The sequence below is a fragment of the Zalophus californianus genome, chromosome 17 (genome assembly GCF_009762305.2).
Source record: "Zalophus californianus isolate mZalCal1 chromosome 17, mZalCal1.pri.v2, whole genome shotgun sequence".
NCBI lineage: Eukaryota > Metazoa > Chordata > Mammalia > Carnivora > Otariidae > Zalophus > Zalophus californianus.
The window spans coordinates 588,884-613,278 of record NC_045611.1 but is presented as its reverse complement, the minus strand read 5'-3'; the positions used below and the strand labels follow the sequence as shown (position 1 = coordinate 613,278).

At 50.6% G+C, this 24,395-nt stretch overlaps 1 protein-coding gene and 1 pseudogene across 11 annotated transcripts in view; both read right to left on the bottom strand.

Moving 5' to 3' along the window:
- ANKRD11 (ankyrin repeat domain 11) overlaps window positions 1–24,395 on the bottom strand; it is a 191,967-nt gene that overhangs the window by 73,476 nt on the left and 94,096 nt on the right. For 2 of the 11 annotated variants that reach the window (XM_027619875.1, XM_027619874.1), the window contains one exon: window positions 6,101–6,223. The exons of the other annotated variants lie outside the window; for them this stretch is intronic. The gene's annotated coding sequence lies outside the window, so the exon portion shown is untranslated. The remainder of the gene's footprint in view (window positions 1–6,100; window positions 6,224–24,395) is intronic. 11 annotated transcript variants of the gene reach the window in all.
- Window positions 17,694–17,996, bottom strand: LOC113936538 (annotated as a pseudogene).

Genomic DNA, 24,395 nt, shown 5'->3' with positions numbered 1-24,395 from the left:
AATAAAAGTGACACGAATCTCCTCCCCACTGTCCATCCTTCCTGATTGTGGACCCTGCAGTCCTTCCAATTCTTTTGAACGGCCCCACCAGGACTGACAATTTTGTTGGCTGACTGAAGAGCTGAATTCTTGAAGCTGAAAGATCTGGTGGGAGGGGGACTTCCAGAGTGGACAACAGATCCGTAAATGGAACTTCAGGGATGTGAAGAGTCCCATGGTGCAGTTGGCTGAGCGCCCGACTCTTGGTTTCAGCTCAGGTCCCGATCTCGGGGTCGTGTGATCAGCCCCATGTCATTCTCTGTCTACGCTCAGCATGGAGTCTGATTGAGATTCTTTCTCTCTCTCTCCCTGTGCCCCTCCCACTCACGCTCTCGCTCTCTCTAATAAATAAAGCTTTTAAAAAAAATGGAACTTCAGAAACCTCAGATTCCATTTGATAATAACGCATCCTTGTGAATCTGGTGAATGTGTGCTTAATTATGACAAGCGTGCCAAATAATTAAATATAAATGCAAAATATAATATGTGTTACATATATTCTCTAATATCACTTGCTTATTTAATAACATTTCCATTTCAATTCACTAGGTTTATCAAAGACCTGTGTTGAAAATCCCGATGACAGAGCCATAAAACTAAATTACTTACAGGAAAAATGCAAAACACAGATCTGCAACCACTCTTTGATTCAGAAGAATGAAAACATCCACGTTTGGCTCTGGGGATGGGGGAGCTGAACCTCAAGGGCAAGGGGGCCATCTCAACTGTGCAGAGGGACACTGTGAAATACAGAAGTGGCTACAGGGCTTTCTGAAACTTGCTTTCAAAAGCAACCAACACTGTCCCCTCCCCCCCAACACACACACCCCTGCCCAACAGCAGAGAAACAGGTGTGCTAGCTGGAGGAAGGAGGGTGCTCTGGGAGTTTCCAACCAAAGCTATCTTTCACGACAAACTGGCTTCAACGTGCCTGCAACCAACAGACTCTTGCGAGAGACTGCAGCCTCCCTGACCGGGCCTCCCTGACCAAGCGCCTGTCCCCGCACGTCCCACGTGCTGCCGAAACACACTCCAGTCACAGGGTGCCGGTGCACCCAACGGGACGGCACCCAAGACTTCGGGCTCACAAAGCAACTGCGCAGAGCTGGCTGTGCAGGGCACACCAAGCCCAGGCCCCAGGAGGATGGCCCCGGAAAGGGCCAGACAGCAAAAGCCTGAGAGCCGCCCCCGGCAGTCTGGTGGGACACAGTCTGCGGTGGGCAGGCAGCGGGCCTGCGCCCAACCAGCGCACAGCCCTGGACCTCACTGTGGCCTCCTCTGCCTCTCTCGGTCCCTCTGCCCAGAGACACTCCCTGGGAGCCCACTGCCTCTCTGTGTGCCGCCTCACTGAGGAGGGGCAGGGACAGCGAAACCACGCAGGTCTGTGTGTGTCTTCACACGTCGGTGTCAACACCTCTCCCAATCTGAATGCCTGGGTGTGTGGGCCTGCCATTCTCATGGGGCAGAGTCGTCCTCTCAGGTAACAGCTCTGTTCCCTGCTGACATGACCGCTGGTCCTGCTGGCCAGACACCCTCTTCTGCGCAGCAGGCCTGGGCGGCTCACGGCCAAACGTGAGACTACTCCAAAACCACCCAAGGGACCCAGACGTGGCTTCAGCTTTCCAACAATCCCTATAAATGCGAAGCGGCCCACAGCAACCTGTGGTGCCGCCAGGGTGCCCCTCAGCCCCACTTCCTCTGACCCCGCCCCTTCCAAGCCTAACAGTCCACCTGCTTCTAGGGGCCACAGAAGGCAAAAGCTGTAGTGTGCTCATGACCGGGCCAGGCTCCATGCCCATCGTCCCTGTGACATCCAGGGACCGCTCCCACATGGCCACCTGCCCAAAGGCAGAGGCTCTGGCCTGACACGGGCAGGCGCCCCCTCCAGACGCCCCAAGGTAAGTGCTTAGGAAAGGGGTTCATGCTTACAAATGCCTCTGAGATACATACGTTGTATTTTGGGTTAAAACCAGGTATCTTTGAGGAAAACGACACTAAAACAGTAACTCAAGGGGCCCCTGGGTGGCATAGTTGGTTAAGCATCCGACCCTTGGTTTCAGCTCAGGTTAAGATCTCAGGGTCCTGTGATGGAGCCCCACGTCCCCACGTCCCCACGTCCCCAGTCCTCTGGCTCTGTGCTCAGCGGGGAGTCTGCTTGCGTTTTTCTCCCCCTCTTCCTCTGCCCCTCCCCACTGCACATGCTCACACACGCTCACTCGCTCTCTGAAATAAATCTTTAAAAAAACAAACGGTAACTCAAAGCTAAGTATCCCTTCTACATTCGCTTTGTTTTACTAAATATGAAAGCAAGCAGATTTAGCACGTGTGCTTGCCTTCGTGATGCACATCTACCACTGCTGAGCCTCCTCAGGCTCCAACCGCAGTTCCTAATTTAAACATCTGCTCCGTAAGAAACTGTGCCTGTGGTAAACTGCTGCTCCAGTCATCCGCTTTCCGGTTTTGTCCACACCCAGGAAGTTCTAAATCCAACCAGCTTCCAACCACTTTGTCCAAACCCATCCTTCCAGGGCTTTTCTGTGCAGCACCTTCCCCTGCCCTCTAAGTAATTTCTTGCTCTAAAGGAAAATCCAGGACAATCAAAGACCACAGAACAAAGGGGTGGAAGGACAGTAACAGAAGGCCCTCCTGTTTTCCTGAGGAAAGCGGACAGCTGTGTGCTGGCAGGATGTCAGTCCAGATGTGGGCACCAGCCTGGAGACGAAGAGGGAGCCCACTCAACCCCCCCCAAGCCACGAGGGACCCTGGCACCGAGTCCTAGAACACGCACAGCACCACGACCACAACAGGTTCTTCCAGAAGACACATGAAGCCGGGATCCAAACAGAAAGCAGTGCAGCAAATCCCACTCCTGGAGGAGAGAAGCACAAACTTGTCCATGAAGTTCAGCCAGCACTATTCATAATCCCCACGGAGAGCCCACAATGCAGACATCCGTCAACTGATGAATGGATATACAAAGGGTGGCGCTTCCACACCATCAACTAGGACCCAGTCTGAAAGGAGTGATGTCCCAACACACAGTGCAACACAGATGAACCTTGAAAACACGAAGCTCAGCGGAAGACGCCAAACACAAAAGGCCCCATACGGTGTGATCTGCTTACACGCGATGTCCGGAACAGGCAAAGCCACAGACACGTTACAAAGAACAACAGGGCGATCCCGGCGGCGAGGAGCTGGGCCAGTGTCCTGATCCGGGCCGCCCAACCCAGGCAGCTGCACAGGTGAGCAAAGAAACGCACGTGCGACTGAAGCCGCCGCTCGGGGACAGTGTGAGCAGGAGCAGAGGACTGCGTCCACCCTGACGTCCTGCCCTGGCTGCGGTGATGCTCACGCTTTTGCCAAATGTTACCACTGGAAAAGCGAGGCGAACTGTGTGTGACTCTACAATGACCTCGGGAAAACCAAGAGACGAAAACAAAGCAGGGGAGCCAGGCCATGCCAACCCCAAGCCCCAGCTGAGTGCCTGTCCCCCAGGCAGGGCCCCTGTCCGTGGGACGACAAAGCAAACCTCGTCTAGCTTCCAGTCCAGGAACAGGCAGCGGGGAAAGACAGGGGCCGCCTCCATCAGGGGTGGTGGAGGGGGCTTGGTAGCGGGGCGCTGTGGGGCACCGGAATCAGTACAGCCAGCTTCTCCTGCTTTGCAAGAGCCCTTGCGTCCAGTAGGGCAGACACGGTTCTTCTACTCAGGGTTCAAGACGCAGGCTGAGAGGACCCCGAGTTTGGAGGCAGCCACACAGCTCTGGGGAGTGTCACCTGGGTGTAGGGCCCATGGGGAGCAGTTCCCAGAAGGGGCTAGAGGCCACCATCAGTGGCTCCCATGTCCCCCCACCGAGGGAGCTGTGGCCTGCCAGCCCCTCCCCAGGACCACCCTTGCCACTACCCTGGAGCCCAGCAACATCCTCGGCCCAGTATGGACTGTGCACGCAGTGGCCGCCTGAAGCCTCCCACCCTGTCCCGTCAGGCAAAATGGTAAAAGTCTCCTACAATACGATACTCAGGAGGCTTGGAGCCAATTCCTCCAACTAAGACCCGGGTCAGCGTCTGCTCTGAGCACAGCTCCTACCGCCAACTATTAATGAAAATGAGTCAACCGAAGCCCACAGGTCACCCAGCTGCGTGGCAGTGGGGCCTGCTGGCCCTCGTTTACCCGACCTCACTTCCTTCCCCTACAAGACCCAAATACGGAAGAGAGGTTTAACCAAGGAGACTGTCATCTTGAGTAAGGTTTCCATAACTCTGGTGAAAGAGATTGCTGAGCATGGCCGCAATGCCCCCCAGAGCCCGCAGACAGCTCCTGTTCACCTGGCACATCTGCAAGCACACTCGGTTGGCCCAGGTAAGGACCCTCCCTCTGCCGCCAACTGACCCTGAGGCCCCACGGCTGCTCAGCCCAGCTCCACGCTCCAGTTTCCCTACTAGCGAAAAATACATTTGGCAGTGACCGATCTCCTGACGAATAGGACTTACTGAGCATTAAAAACTGCCACAGAAGAAGGGAGCACGCGTGCTTAGGCTCCCTCCTGATGCACCAGGAGGGAGACAGACAGTTTCATTTCCACCAAAACTCTCTCAAATACTCACAAAAGGAACAGCTCACAAAGAGGGCAGCATGAAAATGACACCTAATTGAGCTATTCCTAAGAAACAGACTAACACTTTCAATGTCACAGTCTGGAGTGGTTTTCATCGGGCCCACCCCGCCCTCACAACAGACATGGGACACTGGTGGCCCCAGTTGGCCGACAGGGGAGCGCATAGGTTCCCCTGACGCCAGCACACAAGTCCAGCGGAGCTGCTCTGGGGCAGGAAAGGGGGAGGGCAGTACAGGCTGGAGATCTGTGCCCCTACCCCAAGAAGGGGCTCTACAAGGTGACCAGGCCGATGCAGATCCTACAGCGCTGTACCAGCAGCCCCCAAACACTGCAACACAGGAGGGGGGCGCAGGGCTGCAGGTGTGCCTCATCCTTGCCAGGTCTCTGCCCAAGGTCGGCATGTCCTCACACTCACATGCTGAGCTCCCCCCCCAGAAACCAGAGAATCATGTCGACAGCAGGCACACTGACCAGGGAAGGCAGCATATCAAGAGCCAGGACATGAATCCATCAAAATGCCCGTCTCCTACATTCTGCCCATTACACAACACCAAAGGCTGGGTCATCAAGAACCTCTATCTATCCATCTATCTATCTATCTATCTATCTGAGACAGGGCAAGGGCATGTGCACACGAGAGTACGCACGCTGGGAGGGGGTGTGGAGGGACAGCGGGAGAGGGAGAATCCCAAGCAGGCTCCACAGCCAGTGCAGAGCCCGATGTGGGGCTTGATCCCATGACCCCAAGATCACAACCCATGCCAAAATCAAGAGTCAGATGCTCAACCAACTGAGCCACTCCGGCGCCCCAAGAACCATTTTTTTTAAAGTCCTACTGAAGCTCTCTGAAGTTGGAGCCAGAGAGCAATGGATTCCAGAACACAAGAGCAGGAGGAACGGGGGCGCCTGGGTGGCTCAGATGGTTAAGCGTCTGCCTTCGGCTCGGGTCATGGTCCCGGGGTCCTGGGATCGAGCCCCACATCGGGCTCCCGGCTCAGCGGGGAGCCTGCTTTTCCCTCTCCCTCTGCCTCTTTCCCTGCTCATGCTCTCTCTCTCTGTATCTCTGCATCTCAGATGAATGGATAAAATCTTTAAAAAAAAAAAAAAAAAAAAAAAAGAGCAGGAGGAACGGTCTGCACTGAGCCCAAGGGCCTCCCCACTGATTCCCACTTCAAACCAAAAAACCACAACAACCAAGGACAGTACCTGACTCTCTCATAAAAGATTTTAAACATTCAATTCTGTGAAACATTACCACTAGAATTTACACCCTTAGGAGGAAAAGAACAAGTAAGCACATAATAAGATGTACTATATGATACTCCAAGCCTAAGAAAAAAGCCACACAATGCTGTCCTCTACGTAGAGGGTGAGGGAGCCACCCACCACCACACAGTACCATCCCCATCTTTTCCCCCATCAAGAGGGTGGAGGGAGCCACCTACAAGAGGGGTCTGCAGGAAGCCCAAGCAACAGGCCCACCGAGAGGGAGCCCCTGCTCTGGAGCAAGGCAGTCAGCGGGTCTTCAAGGGATGGTCATGAGCACCAGCTGCTTGAACCAGGCACTGCTGAAAAAACAAAGGCCAAGATTATTTTTAAGTCTTCAACTATTAGAGATACTGCCGAGCATGTGCAAGTACAATGACGTGATGTCTGAGATTTACTCTAAAATATTAAAATTAAAAAATTTTCAAAGAAAACAGACACAAATAAGCAGGGGAAGGGAATAGATGTGGCAAAATGGGAGTGACTGTTGAAACTGGGCTCTCCGATTTTGTCAACTGTTAGTGGAAAGATAAATAACAACTTAACTTTGATGTGAAGTCAGAAAGCTGCCTTTCTGTCTGTCTCGGTGGTTCACTGAATGTCATTCCCTGGCAATACACTGTCCATCCTCTCAGCCTAAACTGCTCATCCGTCCCCTACGAGTGTTCCCGTATGACCCAATTTCATAGCGTCATTCAAGGATGGCGGCTGCGCACACACGTCGGAGGAATGCCAGAGAAACCACAGTCAGTGTCTTCATTACAAAAAAATAAACATTCAGGTCATCGTTAGTGAGCTCTCCTACTGTTTCAGATCCCTGGATGGAAAGGAGACAGAACCGCTTAGCCAGGGAGCCTGGGGGAGTCATGGGTAACGAAAAGGCCTTCAAGGGTCATCCAGTCGAACTCAAAAGAGTTAAGTCACTTTCCCAAGATCCTAAACGAAGCTAATGGGTGAATTTGAACAAAAAAGCTGTATTTCCAAAATCATACCAAAGGAAGTGGTATAGCTATGGGGTAAGAGGCAATATCTGCCCTACCGACACTGGACCGTGGCCTCGCGGCACCTCCCAGCTAAGTGCTGCCAGCCATGCTGGGAGAGACAGCACCTGCCGTGGCGCATCCCAGTCCCGGCAGATGCAGGCACACCAGTGACACCTGTACCCACCAGCAAGCACCGTGACCGCGGCCAGAGTAGCTCCCCTTCTTCCCGTGCCGTGCTGCCCCCTGCAGGCCCCCACTGCTTGACTCACGTCCCCACCCCGGGGGGGCTCCAAGGCAAAGGGGCAGGAAGCAGTGGAGGGCTCCCTGTTAGCCCCTTCCTCGTGACCAGGAGGAATACAGTCTGCAGGTACTGGAAAATCCACTTCAGAGTCCACACATCTCACTTCAGAGCGCAGGAAAGACCAGACCGTACAGTAAGCTATGCTGCCGACCTCATCACAGGCCTGATGCGGTGCAGACTTCCTGAACCACAGGAAAAATGCTGTTTTAGAAGGTAGACATGTACAAATGAGATGCTAAATGCAGCTCACAACACTGCCGGAATCCAGCCACTCCACAAAGAAAATAACCAGCACGTGACTAATACCAACGTCTGAAGTTCACGTTCCCCTGAGATGCCCCACACGGCAAATCACCACACTGGACTCTCACTAACACACTGAACCAGGGCCCTCCCCCCCCGGCGGGGGGGGGGGTGGCGCTCCAAGAACACAACCTGGTGTGGAGCAAACACACTCTCTGACCTACCCTCGTACCTTCCACACTTATGAGATGGGTGTGATCAGCATAATTACTTATGATCAGAATTGTTGATTCTACTTGTTTCGGAAAACTAAGCCCCTCAGACATAGAGGTGGCCGCTTAAGTCTCGGCAGACGGGACCCACTGGTCAGGGTCAGGGTCCTGGGCCCCAGCCCAAGTGACCATCTAGACCAGCCAGCTTCTGGAGGAGAGCCTTGGGGCCATCTGGACTCTATAAAACAGGAGCAGCTCTCCCCCCAACACGGAAGGAGGCCTCCCCGCCAACCAAACCAGACAGGCCAGTGGAGAGGCGGTCCGATCTGCCTCTGAGCCGGGGGGCCCCACGCACCCTCCACCACCTACTGAGCCTCAGTTCCCCTTGCCTCATTCACCAAAGCAACGCACACCCACTGCCCCCAGCTCTGATCGCTGCCTGGCGCGTCTCCCTAACGCTCACGTCCCAAGACCCAAACTCAGTTCAAGTCTTGCTTTGATCTGGAAAAGTTCCCTAATGCTGCCTTTGTCCCGTCCCTTCCCTCCCCAAATCCTCACCTCCTCTCTGCAAATCTCCTTCCTCTGAACCTGGATTAACCAGGGGTGTTACTGGACTATTTGTTAAGATGCCTACACTGCTGGTAACTGAGGTGAACTGTGAGAACTTGAGGTCTACAAACAATTAATGCGGCACTAAGACCCAACAAGCACTCAAGAAAAGAAAAACCCAGTCTACAGGCAAGGAAAACAATCCCTAGATGCTCTGGGACAAACTCAGGCTGATACACAATTGTGCTTGCCAGCGCATGGACAAAGCACGGGGCGGGGGCAGCGCCTCAATGTTGCAAAAAGACAAAACTTTTAAATAATTATTTTCCTGGTAATTTCCTTCACCTTCTCCCCTCCCCCATATCCTTTAAATATGTCCCTTATGCAGAAAAACTCTTTAAAAACTTTACTATCAGACTTGCAAATGCATAGTATTTTTTAATTTTTTTGAGAGAGGGAGGGGGAGGAGCAGAGGGAGAGAATCTCCAGCAGGCTCCACACCCAGCATAGAGCCCAACTTGGGGCTTGATCCCATGACCCTGAGATCATGACCTGAGCCAAAATCAGGAGTCCACCCAGGCACCCCCCAAATGTACAGTATTTTAATAGAAATCAACCAGATCTTGTGCTTACTGATCCTAGTTATTCTCTTCATCAAAAAGTACTGAAAGAGAGCAGGGCTCAGCAACTCACGGCCATCATCTGTCTCTGTAAGGACACTTCTCCTGGAACACAATCACGTTCTCCTGTTTCTGTACCCTCTGTGCCTAGCCAGGCCTAGCATGCTGACTAGCCAGCCCTGCTCGGAGCTGCCTTCCCCAGCAAGGCCCCAGAGAGGACAGACAGATGGCCGGAGGCCGCGCGTGTGGGGAACGAGTGCTCCCCTACGCTTCTGGGCTGCACCACCTATGCAGCCTTTCCTGGGAAAACTGTCACTTGGGACATTTTAGTTCAGATGAGAGGAGCGCCTCTAGACAGCCCTGATTAAAGAAAGCACTTTAGCACCTCTGTCCAGGTAAGGTATGGAAAAGACATGAGTCAAAACACCCAGGTTCAAAAACCTTGTGATTAATATGTCCATTTGCATGTATAAACGATGACTTGATAAACCCGGAGGTCCACCACCCCAGTGAGTGATGCTTCATCCCAATTCTTGATCCTGACACTGAAGCCTAATCACCATTACAATTTCCACAGAAAATAACAAAAATGTGGAGCTTAAAAAGATACTAAACTACGTATTATTAGGGTACAGATAATTCAGGTAGAAACAAAAGTAATAGGATTATAAAGCATGATTAACTAGCATGGTATTTTTTCAGGGCTTTAACATACAGGTATACAAAAAGATCTTGAATATTAACAGCCTAAGAAAAACACATCTAAATTTGTCCATAAGCCTGATTATGAACCTGGTGATAAGCAAACACAGTCTGAATTTAGCAGTGGCTAGAAGATCAAGAAGGGTGAGCAAAAGCACACCCTGCAGTCTGAGTCTCCATGGGCAAAGACACACACACACACACACACACACACATACACACACCCCACAGGCCCTGACCTGCAGGCACCCCGACTGTGGTCAGGAGTCACTTCTGTGACAACCACAGCCAGGAAAAGCAGAGCAGAGGAGAGGGGACACAGAGTCTGGAGGACTGACAAAACTCTTGGGCACTGTTCTTTTGTGCATGTTTCTGTGGGAGGTGTGGGACTGGGGAGAGATTTTGTCAAGGCAAAGTCCTTTCAGGCCCATGTCATTGTACAGGGTACGGACGGCACATGAGGAATCTAAGGTCAAGGTGCCTATAGCCACAGCCAAGCCCAGGTATGCATCTGGATGTACTAACTCTGCTACCCCTCGAGAAGGGCCGACCAACAGAAAGAAGACTCAGAGCATGGAGTCACCTGTGCCCACGAATACTCTTCAAAAAGCTGGCCCTAAAATGTGTGTAGCTGGGACATGCCTGGAGAGCCTTTGTGACTGGTTCCTGGCAGGTGGGGACAGCCCCACGCCTGCCCCAGACTAGTCATGAAGCAGATCCAGGAGCGGTCTGCAGTCAGCAGGGTATGGAAGGAGGCTGACATGCATCTCAGCAAACCAGGCACACTTGGGCATTTTATGTCATTTTAAAAAATCTAAGAATTTCTGAGATAGACTGTCTACCAGTTTCTAAGTGAAATGAAAAATTTATAAGAATTAAAAAAGAAGAAGAAGAAGAAGAAGCACCAGTGTAAACCATGAACAGGGCTGTCAATATGCCTTGGAAGCTGGATGTTGGGCTAAGAGCCTGGAGAGGCACAGCCTGCATGAACTAACCGTGTGCGCAGACCTTGACAGGGCATCCAGAAGCAGCTCCCGCAGTGTGCTCGGCACCGGCACACTTCTGAGGGCCACCCCTGGGTCCTCTCTGCTCTTGTGGATGCAAACTCCCTCTGGACACAGTGCACACAGCCCCGGGTACGTCAGATGCGTACCTGCATGCCAGGAGAGGACTGGCTGTGAGCGGGGGGGGGGGGGGGGGGGGGGGGGGAGGGGCAGACAGGATGTCACCACTATGTAGGCTGTAACTACTCCCAATGATTTCTTAAGATACAGAATTTTCATCTAAAAATTTTGAAAGTGAAAAAAAAAATTCAGAAACCAACCTGCTGCAGGACCTAATCATTTCAGTTTCCAATCCTCATTTCTTAAACACATACACCTTCGTCTTTATTCACCAAACATTCTATTTTCTGCATCCCTGCACTGCTCAAGCTCTGATTCAGGTCCAAGTATAAATGAGCATCTATCAAAGCCTCCCTTCTACCAAGAAAGCCACCGTGAAAGATGCTATTTCTGGCATCCCAGCTGCAGAGTGACGGTGCATTTGTAACTCCTTTTCTCCTCAGTTGTGGACGACCCATGAGCCTCAGGTACCTGTCTGGCAAGCTACTCTGGGAGCACATGTGGCCATACCTGCATCCTCGGGGGTCTGCACATCCTGCAGACCCACACCGAGGACACCGCCCAACCCAGGGAGGTGCCCTGGGCAGTGAAGAGTGAACATTTTTGCTGTAAGGCCAAATAAGTCTTTCTTTAAAAACAAAAATCACCAGGACACAGGTTCATTTGCAGAAAATCTAGAGGAAAAGTGCAGGGCAACTTGGCTGAGCTGCTGAACGGACAGCCACAGGCTGGCTCTCCCACCAGTGTGCTTTCTGAGGGGGGAGGTGGGGGAGGAGGAGGAGAGTGCTAAGGAGAGCTGGTGGCAAATACGCCAATCAGTTCTCGCTGAAGTGGCTGGCACTAGCACTGTAGGGTTCTGGCCTCGAGACAATGGGACCCGCACCCAGCACATCATTCCTGAGGTCAGGGACACAGACAGACAACTGAAGACGGGAAGAGAGCGAGCAGACCCGCTCCGTAGCAGGTGCTCCAGAGGACAGCTCACTGCACAGATGCACAGCCAAGGTGCTTACGGGCCCAGTGCCCAGGCCCTGAGCAGACTGCTCATCATCCATCTGAAAAGGGCGTGCAGGGGTGGGCATCGGAGAGGGGACAGCCTGTAGAAGCCCCAAACTCACACTGTCGACAAAAAGCTGGATTATGGAAAGAATTCTAGTTTACACAAGGCTATGTGATTTCCTAGTTACATGAACAAGTGACTCACACGGGATGACACGCTTTCCAACACCAAAAGGAAGACGGAGTTAATCCTGCACAGAGGTCAAAAAGAAGGAGACGGTCACAAAGAACCCCAGTTCCGGGAGGCTGTGGAACCTGCCACACACAGCGTCCTCCCTCCCTGCAGGTGGGGTATCGCCTTCATCTCAACAAGGGGGGAGCATGCAGAGGCTGAGCAGGCTATCCAAGGGGCCTGCGCCCCAGGGAGCAGCACAGCACAGCACAGCCACACATTAGATCCATGTCCAAGCGCCCTCACCTTGGCAGCTGGTTCCAGGTGAACACATGTCCTCAGCTGACCTGTGAAGCACAGCCTCAGGACTGTTCCAGAAGAAACCTTTACAGGAAGAGGAAAAGCTCCCTGCACCCAGACTCACTGCCTTGGGCTGCCAAGTCCCGTGAGCCAGTATGGAGCCAGCCGGACTCAGGGTTTGAAGCATCCCCCACGAGCAGCCCCAAGGACAGCACACACAGCTCTGGTTCCACACACCGCCGCATTCAACTGTCCAAAGCCAGAAAGAAGCCCCCCCGACAAGCCTGTTGGGGAACACAGTCCACTGAACCCATCTTTCAAATTCTCATCTCAAGAAGCTGAGGCCCTTCAGTGACTACGATTCAGGATGGAGGTATTTGCTGTGGGTGTGTGTGTGCGCGCGCTGTGTGTGTGTTTTCACTGAACTTACTTCACCATCAACTGTTTTAGTGAACATTCTCAGCCCCACGGACAGAGGTGACAGGGGCAGAAGAAAGCCAGAGGAGACCTCTGAGAGCCATGCGTCACTCATTTGTGACCACGGTGCAGCCATTCAAGCTCTCTGGGCCGTGGCCTGGCTGTGGCAGTCAGGGTGCCTGAGTTACCTCAAGGGTACATTCTTTGGCGGCATTCCCTGAGGCCTGGGACAGGTGACAGTGTGTCTGTGCTGCCCCACCTCCTCCCTCCTTTCCCTGGAGCCCTCAAAAGCTACCAGAAACGTTAAAGGCTAGTGGCCACTGCAGGGACACCCCAAGCAGAGCTGAAAGAAATGTGTCAGTCTCTGCTTCACGTGAAGTCCTAGCCTTGCAGCCTAACCAAGAAGGACAAATAATCAACAAAGCCATTTATTTAGTCCTAACTATGCCATGTCAATACCTCTTTCTTGTCTGGATTTTCAACTTTCACACCACTGTCACTTATTAAAAGTTACTGAAAACACCTGATTATCAGTAAAGCGCTAACTAAGGCCTGCCTCGTACTCCCCATCACCCTAGAGCTGCAGTCCCGACTTGGCTTGGCTCAAGGGGTCTGGAGACAGGAAGTGGAAATGAAGTGTGGTCTCTCTTTGTAAACAACTCTTTAATGTGGAAACAGCAGTACGTTTTTACTATAAAACACTTAGACAACATGGACACATTAGAGGAGAACTAAAGACCAATCCCTACCACTCATGTCTCCAGCAAGACACTGCTGTGCTTTTTTTTTTTTTTTTTAAGTAGGCCCCACGCCCAACATGCAGCCCAACACGACCCTGAGATCAAAACCTGAGCTGAGATCAAGAGTCGGGCACTTAAGAGAGACTGAGCCACCCAGGCTCCCTGGTGTGCATTTTTTTAGCCAAAAAAACGAGATCACACTGAACCTGCTGCTCAGGGGGCTTAGGTTTCTGAACCAACGCTCCCTACCTCTCCACTTAAGATTACAAGTGTTAACACCGGAGCAAACTTTCTCTCCATCAACTCGGAAACACAACTCATGACCCAGATCTGCTGTGCCTGGCTCCACACTAGTTTATAAAATGGCAAGGACCCATAATCCTGACCTGGTTCCACTGCTCAGCCGAACAGGAAAAGAGCCAGAATGGAATGATTCGTCTGTGCCAAGGTGCCACAGAATGTGCATAGGCTATCCTCAGTCACTCACTCTCCAGCGGACTGACCCATATAGTTAACACAGAACAATGACCCTGGAAAAGGCTCAGACAGCAGCATTCAGTTATGGACTCCCCACTGGACAGCTCCTAATGGGACGAACAGGGAAATGACAAGCTCCCTCCCAACTCAGACGAGTCCCTGTGGCTCTGCTGGTTGTCTCATCTTCAGGCAGCTGCCAAGAGTGACCAGTAGCCTCTTGCCACCCGGAAATACGTGCCTGTGACATAAGGCAAAAGAGACGCTGTGGTGCTGATTAAGGTCAGAGACAGGGTATGGGGACCAAGGTCATCTGGAATATAAACAGGGAGGAACCACAAAGGGAAACGATCATTTTGTGGTTAAAAGTTGCAAGAGAATAGAAATCTACCAGGAGTGACGTGATTTAAAGTTCCCAAGGAAATCCAAAAGCTTCCTCCCGGCTGTGACTAGCTCCTCGGGGCGGGGGGGAGACCAACAACCCCCCCACGTACACATGGACGCCTCTGTGCAATGGGAAGTGACCCTGGAAAGTACACCAGGAACAAGCGGAGGCTGGCAGCCAGAGCCAAGCTGAGGCCCCACGGGTGTCAAGTGGACAATCAGATGGGCGAAAACCAAGAATCTGAGCCAGGTTATGATGGCACCAAATGGGCATATGTGCGGATCCCCACCCCACCCCCACCTTCCTGTCCCCATGACAATGTCCATGAATTCCAGGCAGAGAGGTGAGCACATTTCACACCCACTGGCACCACACAGGAATTTCCCATGCTTTGTATCTGTCAACCTCAGCTCCCCTTGAAGGAGGCACTCCAGTGAAATCAAACTGGCAATATGAAGAATCCAAATGGTTCCGACCCTGTCCTGAATCAGGGAAGGATATTCTCAGGCTCGTCTCAGACCCCACCCTCAAACCCTGAGGCTGGAGCACTCAGGGAAGGGACTGACGCGACTGCTCCAGCCAAGCCCAGAGAGAGCCTGCTGCCAGCTGGACAGAGCTACCCATGCACAGCCTTCCGGAATTCTGGGACAGGTGGTGTTCAAGAGGGGACACAAGTCCAAGCACACCTCAGGGAGCCTGGCTGGCTCCGTCAGTTGAGAATCCCACTTTTGGGTTTGGCTCAGGTGACGATCTCAGGGTCTTGAGAGGTCGGGCTCTGCGCTCAGCATGGAGTCTCACTGAGACTCTCTCTCCCTCTGCCCTCCCCCCCCGCACTCTCTCTCTCTCTAAAATAAAATAAATAAAATCCTTAAAAAAAGAAGAAGAAGAAGTCGTCGTCCAAGCACACACCTTGTGAAGAAGGCTAAGGTGTCTGGGAACAGACCCGCCTTTTGTGCAGGCAGCCACTTGCACTGAACTATTTCTGAGCCAGCAAGATTACGGTGTGAGTTGGTCACCTAGGTATCAAAATACAGCGAGATCCAGAACACAACACCTATCTCCGCACACCGATACAGAAAAAACAATGACAAAATCTCAGCTCCAGAGATCAGGGGCAGAACAGTGAGAAGGGTGCCTCTGACCAGATCAAATACGGGGGGCTGGCACAGATGTGGGTGACTTGGGGGGTCGGGGAGAAAAGATTCATTGTGGAAAGGGGCAGAGTAGGCCTTACCAGTTCTCATCACAAGAAAACAACGGGGACCCCGCCAGATGATGGATGTGGGATAAACCCACTGTGGGACACTGCACAATACACACATAACCCTACCCCTACCCCTAACTGTATGCAGGGTTACGCGTAACTGTATCTCAACAAAACTAGGGGAAACATCATCCAACTTTAAAACTGGAAAGGGAGAGGAGATGATGTTTTGCTGCCTCCTGCCGCAAGCAGATGGCTCTGGCCTCACACTCACACTCTACAGAAATCACGTCTAACGGTCGGCAGCCAGAAGCACGGGAGGTCGTGAGCTGTTCACGGCCTGTGTGGGCACGTGCGTGCATGGGAACACGTGAAGAGGTGACTTTTCACAGTAGAGTCTGTGTGAGAGAAGGGAGAGCTTCCAGAACATAGTGACGGTCAACAAGGGGACCTGAGACTGTCTTTCCCTAGGGTCTTTACAAAACAATAAAAACACCCACCTGCTCACATCCTCAATTTGGCAGGGAAGGTGTTCAGCTTCCGGGAAGAATGTGCCCACAGAGCCCTAGGTATGATAAAAATGCCCACCTCACAGCAAGTCAGACTGGAGGGTGACTGGTTCTGCTGGCCACCAGCAAGAAACGAATAAAATCAGAGAAGGCAAGGTCCAGGTGTCAAAGCAATTTACACTTCTGCCTTCAGAAATGCATTTATGGGGCGCCGGGGCGGGGGGGGCCACAGTTGGTTGAGCGTCTGACTTTTGGTTTCAGCTCAGGTCGTGATATCAGTCCTGAGATCACATCGGTTCCTCGTTCAGCGGGCAGTCTGCTGGAGATTCTCTCTCTGCCTCTCCCTGCCTCTGACACGCTCTTCCTCTCTCAAATTAACTGATAAAGCTTCTAAAAAAAAAAAAAAAGGGAAATGCAATTATTGCTAACTATTAAACAAACAAAACATGTTTTATGGTATTTGTAAATTTATATTATCCTCATTATTCTCTAATCAGACCACTGAGTTATTTGAGAAACACTGACTAAATGTTTTGCAGGCCACCTGACAAACAAACCTTTCGATACTGTTCTGCTGTAACTTTTCTGAAAACATATTTCAAGAGAAGGTTCAATTCTCCATGGCTAAGAACAGATCTCCAGTGGTTTACAACCAGAGCACGTGAATGGACAGCTTGCTTACAGCCGAAGACAGAGAACGTTCTGATCTGCCCCATCTACCACGACCAAACAGATGGCCATCACGCTCTTGAGGACCTTGCCTCTGGCTGCGAAGCGACCACCTACCCGACCAAGCTCCCCCCACCCAGAAAACTGGGGAAAGCCCATTCTGCAAGTCAACAACCACCACCACAGTTCCTCCCTCGCTGTGCAGAGAGGAGGCACAAGAAGAACCTGGAGAAGCCACATGTCCCCGTGGCTGGGCCAAGAGCTGCTCTTTGTGGCCTCCTCAGTCCCACTGAATGAGAAAGGAGAAGCCAAGGTCCTGTTCCCAGCAACAAATATGATCAAAGGACCATGTCTGCCTTCTTCACTCAAAGGTTTTCAAAGACTTCAGAAATATAAATTCATTTTAGTACAACCCATCAGCCATGGTCTTTGAAAGAAAACCACCCCACTCAGCACTATTCTTCATTTTTTGGTAACAGAAAGCCCGGTGCTGGTAGTGACAGGACCGTGTGGAGAACCTGCTGCTGGGTGACATGGGGACAAGGCGCCCCAAGGGGACCAAGAGGTTGGTGCCTCAGCCAGACCTGAATGTTAGGCTGCCACCGCCTACTTTCCAGGAGACCCTCTCTCAGTCCAATCACACGGGCTTGCGCAGGAAGGACCAATGCCCAGACACACCACAGGCAAACTGGGACAGTGAACTATCTCCAATACGGGTGCCACCTGGTCATTCTCATTACTGTCCATGCCATGAGCTACCCCAGGGTCACCAAACCTCTACAACAGACTGTGGAGGGTCCAACTTTAATATCTGAGCTAATCTCATTAGAGAAGAAGGAACTCTAAGCCCTCTCAATCGGCTTTAAAAAGTTAAGGACCACAATCTCAAACAAAATCGTGGCAAGTAACTGGCTTTGTCCTATTTGCCAAAGCCAAAAGGGGTGCCAGGGTTTCCTTATTGCTCCTCAGATTTTCATGTTTTATTTTTTTTTCATTCATGAGATATTTATTAAAATAACACATTTAGGGGAAAAAAATCAATACAATGTATACATCATTGCTGAAAACTGTATACCATCATACAAAGAAGGATTTTATTTTGGGAAAGTGATTCCTAATTTATGGCAAGTTTTACTTTCAGAAATAAAACCATAAAACAACACAATCTCATCCAATCTTAAAGGCTGGCATGCTGAGCAAGGAATGTTCTTATTCTTTGTAGGAGCTCCTTCTTTACACTGTCAGGTACCAGGGCTCTGCCTTTTGGTGTGATTTCAGCCACCAAGTCATCAACAGTAACATGTTCTAGTCCTTTTTCTTTAATTACCTCTTTACAGTGTGCCTTCAACTGGTCCTTCCAGCCACATTCAATTAATTTAGCTCTCAGCCAACTCTTTGAGGCGTTCTCTTTCTCCAGTTTCTATCAACTTTTGGTTAATCGCTGCTCTCATATGCATGTCTTTGTTCATCTTGCTAACCTACCACACTCTGCGGCTGCCCGGACCTAGACCCTCAGTAGCTCCAGATTTTCATGTTTTAAGTAAAGCCCTTACTGATTAAAAATACTGGACTTCAGATGAACAATTTATCTACTTTTAATGTGGGCCAAAAAATAACAAACTCCACAGTGCAAAAATGAATTCTTGTGGAGAATCACATTTCCAGAAGTTAGGTGACGAAGAGTGACAAGGCCGTAACCTTTCTTCCTTCCCACAGGACATCGAGGCTTTCAAAGGGGCAGAACAGGCAGTCCCAGGGAACCTGCCCATGCTCCTCCTTGCCGCCAACAGGGACATGACCGCTCACCAAGGTCCTGCTGCCCAGCAAGGCACCCTGTCCTCAGCTTTGACGGCTGAGAATGGAGAAGCCAGCACACCCTGGGAGGCCTTCTCTTCCCTACAAGGATCGCTGCAGGAATGGGGCACTGGGAACGGGGGCACTGCTCACAAGTGCCAGGGAATAGTGTTTCTACAAGAAGCCTGCAGGACCCAAGTAATGACGGAGGTGCAAATCCTGACCTGGTGCAATCACCTCTCACCTTCTGGTAGGTGCAAAGAGCAGATAATTTTACAAGTTAACAAACATTGTTATTTAAGAAAATATGGCCTTGACAAGCACAAATTACATCAAGTCAAAACAAAAACCCGTCATTTTCAGACAAGGACTTCTTTTAAAGAGCATGTTCATAAACTGGAAACCCGAGGACTGCGGCCCATCGCTGGCCACCTGCAGGCAAGCAGACGTCTAGTCCTGGTGGCATGCCCCAAGTGCACGCCCCTGGCAGCCAAGACACCCTGAATCATTCGCTAACACCCGAGGTCAAGAGGCAGGAAGGGCTTCAGGTGTCAACACAGAGTCTGCCGGGCCTCCCAGCACCGGCTGTGGTCAGAAGCCGAGGGCCCCCCACGCAGAAGGCCCTGTGAGGAGCCAGCGGATAGCACTGCAGCCAGGCGGGGACCCATGAGGCAGAAGAGCAGGGAGAGACCGACCATGCCGGCTGGCAAGGGTGAAAGCAGGCACAGTGCCGGGCAGGAAAGGCACACAAGATTTCTGGGCTATAACACCAAGTTAAAGAACAACACAGCCAGTCCAATGACTAATGCAGGCGGAATGTAAACACGGGGGAGGAAGGGTCAGGAGGCCGGCTTCTGGCAGAGCCACACTCGCTCCCTCCCGCCTGGAGAAGAGAAGGCGGGCAGGACTCCCGTGATGAGGGAGGAGGGGCTCCTGCAATACACGCCACATACTTGTGAGTCTGAGGCACTTCTATTAAGACTGCACCCATCTGGTGAAACACTGTCGTAAACGTCCACTTGGGGGGGAGAAAGGATTGTACACTCCTATTGGGTTCTTTCTTTTTTTTTTTTTGGAAATAATTTCCACTGATAAAAAAGTGCAGAGTTCCTGTACACCCTTCACTAGGCTTCCCCTAACATGAAAACCACACATCACCACAGTGAAATGATCCAACTCCAAAGACCCACAGACACCATGCTGTTAAAAAAGCACAGCCCTTACTCCAATTTGACTACCTGCTCCGGCCCAGGCCCCGGGCTATACTCAGGGTCATATTCCCCTTTTCCTTGTTACTTTTTAATGATATAAAATGAAACAATACTATTTAAAATGACATGAAACAGAGTGGAAGCAGTTTCTGCTTTGTATGCAGGTCTGTCAAACATGCACAGAATTTATTTAAAAAACAAAAAACCCTCAAGAGGATTAAAAAGTCAGAACGCTATGTGTGTGTCAATGGGAATATTTAGATCAGAGAAGACATAGTTTGAAGGAAATTATCCAGAGGCGTGCAGAAGTCCCCTTGGGTCTTCAGAAAGCAGGAAACAACCCAGGAGCAGGCAGGGAAGCACACACAGATGAGAGGCAGGGCTGGGCTCCAAAGGCCAGAGTGTGGCACAGGCACTGGTGGGGGGCAGGGCGAGCACTAACCCAAAACTGAGCGAGGCCCTGGCCTGCCTACAAATCCTAAAAGCAAGACCTGAAAGGAGCAAACTGTTTCCAAGAACCAACTGGATTCCAGAACAAAGCCCAGGAAGATTTACAGGAATACAAAACTATGCAGCACCCAACGAGGCAAAACTCAGCGTCTGGCATCCAGATACTCCCAGACATGGAAGCTGGAACAATCTGAGCAAAAAATCAATAGCATGGTACAAAATAAATATACATGAGTCCATACCGACATCAATAAATCACTGAAGAAACAAAGAAGTGGGCTGAAAACACAAACCTTCCCCACAAGGAGACGACCCCCTCCCCTTGCTTGTGTGCTAGGCTCCACAGCCTGCTCTGAAGGGCAGAGGGACAAAAGCAGGGCTGTGACCACACCATGCAGGAACCTGGCAGTTGCCCCCATGACCAGGCCGGCCGAGGCTAGCCCCCACAGGCCACAGGGACAGCACACACCCCAGACGGGATGTAAGGAGAAGACACACCCTCTCTGTGGTCATCTCTCCCCAAACCAAAACCCAGTCTACGAAGAAAACGTCACACAAACCCAAATAGAGGACATCGTACAGAACACTAGCTGGAGCTCCTGCAGACTCTCAAAGTCATGAGGACCAGGAAAGATGGAGAAGTTGTCCCCGAACAGAGGAGACCCAGGAGACAGGACGATCCAATGTGCTGGATGCGGTCCTGGGACAGAGAAGAGACATTAGGAGGAACAGAGGAAATCTAAATAAAGTCTGCACTTATGCTGAGAGCAATACACCGATGGTGGCTGCTGTTTTAAGGAAGGTACCATAGTAACATGAGATGTTAGCACTGAGAGGAAGCCGGAAGAGAGGTGTACAGGAACTCTCTATTATCTTTATAACTTTTCCGAAAATCTGAAAAGTTTTCCGAAATAAAAAGTATGTTGAAAAAAATACCCCCAGGCATGCAATTAAGAAAATAGAGCACATAATAAGAAAACCCAGTCAAGCGAAACCAACCCAGAGTCGACACAGATGGCAAATTAGCAGATGCAGACATCAGTCAGTTAATACATGTGAACTAGAGACATGCTAGGTAGGAGCCTCTGGGGGTGAAGACTATGCCCGTGGGAGAGGAGACACACACCAGGTGGGACTGCCAGCAGCAGGGGCATTCAGAAGGGAAGACCGGGGACACTGAGCACAGACCAGAGGGATTGCACAGAAAGAGCAAGTTAGGGTCCGCAAGGGGTAAGCTGCAAGCACCTCAACAGCCGAGCACTGGTGGCCCTACAGGGGTGAGGGGCAGAAAGATATCTGAAGAAGTAAAGCACAAAAAGTTCAAATTCTGATGGAAAACCCGTAAACTCGGAGATCCAAGGCACTCAATGAACCCCAAGCAAAGAAACACGAAGAACACCAAACCCCGGGCCACCCCAGAGAGCAGCCAGAGCAGAACCAGCAAGCAGAGGAGAGGGACGGGACGGGACGGCAGCAGGCACTCATGGGGAACACCGGTGAGCACAGGCCAGGCAGCATCTGTGAAGAACTGAAAGAAAAATATCCATCGTCCTCCAACTCAACACCCGCTGAAAATCTTCCAAAAACACAGGTGCCGCTCAGAGTCCCACAAGTCTGTGAAGACGAGCACCAGCATCACGGCACACTCCAGATGGGAGGGCCGCAAGTATGGGAACCGCCGGGTAAGGATGGTGATGGGGTCCCTCCACTGGAGGGAGAGGACTCTGGGTGCAGACAGGAACCTTCACCAGAAGTGCAGAGCACCAGAAACAACAAGGACACAGCAAATACTTCAGACTTTCCTTCTGAAGACAGTCTACTGTTCTGACAAAAACAGCAGCAACCCGGTCCACACAAGTAAATGTACGACAGCAGCAGGTAGGCTGGGGGAGGAGACATGGAAGGACACCATTCTAAGGTTCTCATGCTATAAAAGTGGTACCTGACAGTACACTGAAGCCCAATCACAGCAAAAATCATGCCAGGTGTAAACAAATCATCTAAAACACCCATTAAAAGGGAAAGACTGTCAGTTGGTTATACTCCTTACCAATTTTCTTTCTGTCTGAAAATTTTCAAAATACAAGTTTTTTTTTAAAGTACACGGATGGTGGCGGGCACCCGGGTGGCTCAACTGGTGAAGTGTCTGCCTTCGGCTCAGGTCATGATCTCAGGGTCCTGGGATCGAGTCCCACATCGGGCTCCTGGCTCAGCGTGGAGTCTGCTTCTCCCTTTCCCTCTCCCCGCTCCATGCTCACTCTGTCTCAAATAAATAACCAAAATCTTAAAAAAAAAAAAAAAAAAATTGGAGAACAGGAATAGCAACCATGTACTTTTTTTTTTTTTTTAAGATTTTGTATTTATTTGAGAGAGAGAGAGAGAAGGAGAGCAGAGGGAGAATGAGAGGGAGAAGCAAGCTTCCCGAGGAGCAGGGAGCCCGATGTGGGACTTGATCCCAGAACCCTGGGATCAGGACCCAAACTAAAGGCAGCCACTCAACCAAATGAGCCACTCAGGTGCCCCCCCTTTTTTTTTTAAATTCTTAAAATAAGAAGGAAAGGCATGTGAAAGTTGGCTTTAAAAGATGGGACTTCTTAAGTTCAGAAGAAAAGTAGCAAATATAGCCAAAGTGCCCTTCTTCAGAGGCCCTCACTCATTGAAACAACACAAATCGAGAAATTTTGAATCACCCTTAGATGTCTTTGCTGGACAGTGCTATGCCAACTTCCCTCATGAATGTCAGGCTGAAAGACAAAGTGTAGTTAGCCCAGGACCCGACCAAGTCCACCAGAGGTCAAAAGCATTGGGACTCTCAACATGAATGGAGCTAGAGGGTATTACACTAAGTGAAATAAGTCGGTTAGAGAAAGACAAACACCATATGATCTCACTCAAAGGTGGAATTTAAGAAAACAAAGGGGGTAAAAAAGAGAGAGGCAAACCAAGAAACAGACTCTCAACTACAGAGAACACCCTGATGGTCACCAGAGGGGAGGTGGGGGGGGGGGTGTGAGAAAACAGGTGAGGGGGATGAAGGAGAGCACCTGTCGTAATGAGCACTGAATAATGTATACAGCTGAATCACTATATTCTATACCTGAAACTAATATAACACTGTACATGACTGTATTGGAATTAAAATTAAATAAATAGGGAAAATCTGTCTATTTAAAAAAAAAACCAGAAGATTGTCAATTGGATTTTAATTTATTTTAGAAAAAGAGAGGGGGAGGGGCAGAGGGAGAGGAAGAGAAGCAGACTCCCCGCTAAGTGCAGAGCCCAACATGGGACTCAACCCCATGACCCTGAGATTACAACCTGAGCCAAAACCGAGAGTCCGATGCTTAACCCAACTGAGCCACCCAGGAGCCCCAGCTGGATTTCTTTAAAAGGCAATACCCAACTCCTATAAGGCTGCCTACAAGAAACCCTCTTTAAATATAAAGACAAATAGTTTAAACTTAAATAGATGGGAAAGGATGCATGCTAATACTAGTCAAAAGAGAGAGCAGCTGTTTTAATATCAGACAAACTGGACTGCAGAGCCAAGACCATCATCAGAGATAAGGTCATTTCATAATGATGAAGAGGCAGATTCATCAAGGGGATGTAACAGCCTCTAATAACAGCTTCAAAATAAACAAAGTAAAAACCGATAGAACTCCATGGAGAAATACACAAAACCACAATCATCAAGATTTCAAGACCCTTCTCTGAATAACTGATAGGACAAATACACAGAAAATCAGTAAGGAACATGATTGCCCACCTCTAAAGGATAGTAATAAGACTCATTACCTGGATGGTGGGGTTTAAACTGAATTCCCACCCCCCCCTTTTGCATGTTTTATTGCATTTTATACAACAACAGGTGGAAAAGGGAAAAAAGAACGTTTGTTTCTTTTCTGAGAACTTCAGGATGGGCCTCTTGGTCTGTTTTCTAAACAAAAGCAGTGAGGCCCAAGCTGAGGTTCTCAGGGCAAAGCACAGTCCCTCATTCAGGAACATTCACTGAGTATCTGCCTTGCAGGCTACCCTGACTGGACCGTAGAACCTTGCTGCATCTAAGTCCTAGAGGACAGGCTATCAGAGGTGACCCAACACCACCCACAAGCTCATCAACAGCCTCATGCCCGGGGCCTGCACTGCTTAATGCCAAACTCCTGGACCAGAACACTTCCCCCCGAAGGCTGCTTTTTTCTGAACACTAAGTCTGCGGGGGAGGAGGGGGATCCACTGGAAACAGCTTTGTGTGTTTTTTTAAAGATTTATTTACTTGACACAGAGAGAGATAGCGAGAACAGGAACACAAGCAGGGGGAGTGGGAGAGGGAGAAGCAGGCTCTCCGCGGAGCAGGGAGCCCGATGAGGGGCTCGAATCCAGGACCCGGGATCATGACCTGAGCCGAAGGCAGAC